Raw genomic sequence first — 3,695 nt, 5'->3', positions numbered from 1 at the left:
CCAGGCCCCACCACCCACCACCAACTCAGGGGCTACTCTTTTACCCACGAATAGTGGGATTTTCTGTCTCTTTATAACTCCCCCGCGCCTGAAAGGGCGAGCATGTATGGCGTTGTAGTTAAATAATAGCATAAAAAGAAAACTTTTCAAACTCGTGAGTTGGCACAAAAATACTGGATGTTCTTCACCCCGTTTCTACAATGAAGTATTAAACTATAATGTGTGAATTCATTTGATGTATGCTAAACTGTTATTCGATGGATGTAACGCTACACAATGGACTGTTTGCGCTCTGCCCAACACGGGTATCGAAAACCGATTTTTCGCGTCGTAGGCCTACAGGAAGAGAGAGTAATTTGAAGCTGGCATATTAAAACTTTTTGGAAGCAACCCAATACAAATGGCAATTGACCTTAATAACAAGTGGAACAAGCGTATAGAAAAACAAATATATATGCAACAAAATTTACCAAGTAATTGTACCGTAGTGAGAACGTAAATCTTAACAGTTTGATACACACAAGTAAGCCCTAAAGCCCAAAACAGGAAGCGTGTTAAAACTAATCTCTAGCTTCGTTCAGGAGGTTTTAAGTAGCACGAAAGTAGTTACAACAGCATGAACTGTTAACTATCTGTTCCTTTTTTTTTTTAAAGTTAATAGATTTAAAAGGGAAGTATAGCCTATTTTAACGTACAGGACACGTTGATTCACGTTTTCCTAAAGTCAAAATGTTAACCTTGTTTGTCCTATAATTAACACAACAGTATAACCAAATAAAACTTCTTATTGGAAACTTTAAACGTTGTTAGATAGCAAAAAGAAAAAAAAAAAGAGATTTAAATGCGTCATATATAGTAAGGTAACTCGCCACACGAATGAGAGGATTGTAGGCATTTCTTTCTTGGACAAAACGTCTACCTCTGAAATCCCTGGAGAATAGTTAATAAAGAGGAAAACGTCTGTCCACGATGTCCATTCTCAGTTTAATTGTTTATCCTTTACACGCATATTGTAATATTGGTTGACCCACTTCATGCACCCTCACATACAAAGGCAAGCCCCTGCCCCCAAAAAATATAAGATGTAAAAAACCCAGATAAAAATTAAACAAAGGTGAAATGAGTCGTTCTCGGTGCCCACTATATTTTAAAGCACGAACAACAATTAATTAAGCCTAATTCTCTAACTTTAAACGTAGCGAAAAAATTTTCAGGCATTGGATCTGTAGGTCTCAGCCTCGGTATTTGGATTTATTGTGATTAATCATCTTTGCCTGTTGTGTGATATGGCGAAAATATTTCTTACTTTTAAACTTTCAAAATTTTGCAAAACTTTTCTCCTGGCCAAACTGTTTTTTTTTTTTTGTACGTTGATTTTATTAGTCAAACTTAATAGTTGTGAGAAATAATAAAATAATGTTTATAAGGATGTATTTTATACTAGCTTTAATAAGAGCGAAAGAAAAGGAGAATACGTTATAATATGTCAACCAAAAAAAAATGTGCAATATTTAGTTTATCGACTAGGTCTTTCGCTTATCAGGCAATCTACACGAGTGATTATTTTTCAAAAAGGGCCTTATTTTGAGAGCTTCTACTACATCATACATCATCTGAAAGGAAATATTATGCCCTTTAACGTAGTAAACAATATTTTTGGGAGAACATTGTCTAAAATTTAACCAAAGATACCCACCCTAGATCGAACTTGTACAAATTTGCTTATGCTTTTGCTCATTTGTTTTTCAAACACCAGATCGCTAATTAGTCCCAAATAATAAAAACTTCTTCATTATACTATCTGTTTGTATGCAACGAATAAAAAGCAGTTGAAAAACCATAGTTTGCAAATTTGGAAACCCTCGCCTCATTGCTACTTTTGAAGTCTTCACTTCTATATAGACTGAATGTTGTTACGACAGCGGAAGTCACGTGACCCTAGTAAGACGCCATGAGATTCTAGAACGATCGGGGAACATCACGAATAATCCAGTATTTGCTAGGCGCCCTCTATTCTTGTATATAAGTGCGCCAGATAAAGAGAGACAATCAATCGGAATTAGAATTGCCGACAGGCAGAGACAGAGACGGAAAACTGAGTCAAGCGCGGTAGTAAAGTGGTGAATTATAGCGTGTGTTTAAGTGACTCTGGAAATTAAGTGTATTGTAAAGTTGTATTGAGAAAGAATAAACTAGCTTTATTTAAGAAAGGACTTGTATCGCTGAAGTTTCTCGGGAAGAATTTTTACCGGAAATTATCAAACGAGCAGAGACGTAACAATATATTATATTTGGTCAGAATAGGTCAACATCCATGCACTTTATATTTACACACAACGTATCGATTATATTCTAGTCGTCAATCTAAAACAGAAACTCAGAGGAAGTTATATATTTACTCATTCATTACAGATATCGTATAGTACTTAGAGGTCGTCTATACAGACATAAATCACGCGAAATACATTTATGTTCTACAAACTGAAGAGATTGAGTTGACAAACATCCCTTAACTAGTTGTACGTCTTATGCCTGCTAATATGTTAACATCTGAGCTAAAGGAATAAAAAAATTAATTTTGTAATGGATATGTTTACCACCAGAACGGCTTACCATGTGCAGGCAGATGATCAGGACAATGACTTTTAATTCAATACATGTACACTGTGTATGTTTACATGAATTGAAATAATCACTTCATGTTTCATGGACGAACCTTGACTCAAGACACAATGTTCACAATCAGCTTTTTTTTACATATTGGCTGGTGAAGAAACTTGTATATCACTTATTTCTACAAATGCTTAAACATTTTCGTGATGTAATAGTATACTTGTTTATGAGATATTCCAATCTATCAAACACCGCCCATGAATGTTTCTACAGTTTTTCATTTGAATATTGCTGGCTTAAAATGAAAAGTTTATCAATATATGTGTATATTCATTAGATTACTGAAAACACCAGGCTTTGTAACAAATATATGTAAACAAACAATAACTTTCAGTTCAGATTGACGTGTGATTTCTACAGTATGTATTATAAGGCAAGGGTTCCTTCCAAGTGCCCCCAAAATGTTAAAATATAAATAAAACTTGGAGGATATAACAATCCGATAAATCTAATTCTTTAATAGGGTTCTGTAGTTTTGCATAAATTACATTTTGATAATGTGTACTCCGGACCTTTCCTTCTCATTTGATTCCTCCATAACTTCTCATAATAGGTTAAAAGATAAGTTCTCTCTTTCAGAAGATCCAGCTGATCTACTGTATTTGTTCAAAATAAGATGTTGTCCTTTGTTGTATTCTCTGTAATTATCCACACGTTATTTTATGCTGCTTAATAGGTATACACGAAGAGGCAGCCACATATAATCAATGATGCACCAAATTTCACCATAAAATGTCTTGAGAGGAAATTTTCTGGACCCCTAGAGGTGTTTTGTTGGCCCCTTTCCGTCAGCATTTGTAGATCTGTCCAAGTTAAGCTATCGTTGTCGTTTATATTTGTATCATTTTAATGTTTTTTGCTCACTAGAGGGAGTTTTCTTACATGAATAATGAATGGTGAAGTCAAGAAATCTCTGTAGAATCTTGATGCTTCCTACAGTATGTAGAAAACTAGCACAATATATAAATGCAAAACTGAGAAGCAAATTAGAATTAGTTAAACAGTTTAGTGTCAGTTAATGA

This window comes from Limulus polyphemus, unplaced genomic scaffold, assembly GCF_000517525.1.
Source record: "Limulus polyphemus unplaced genomic scaffold, Limulus_polyphemus-2.1.2 Scaffold6149, whole genome shotgun sequence".
Lineage (NCBI taxonomy): Eukaryota > Metazoa > Arthropoda > Merostomata > Xiphosura > Limulidae > Limulus > Limulus polyphemus.
This window is presented reverse-complemented; position numbering follows the sequence as displayed.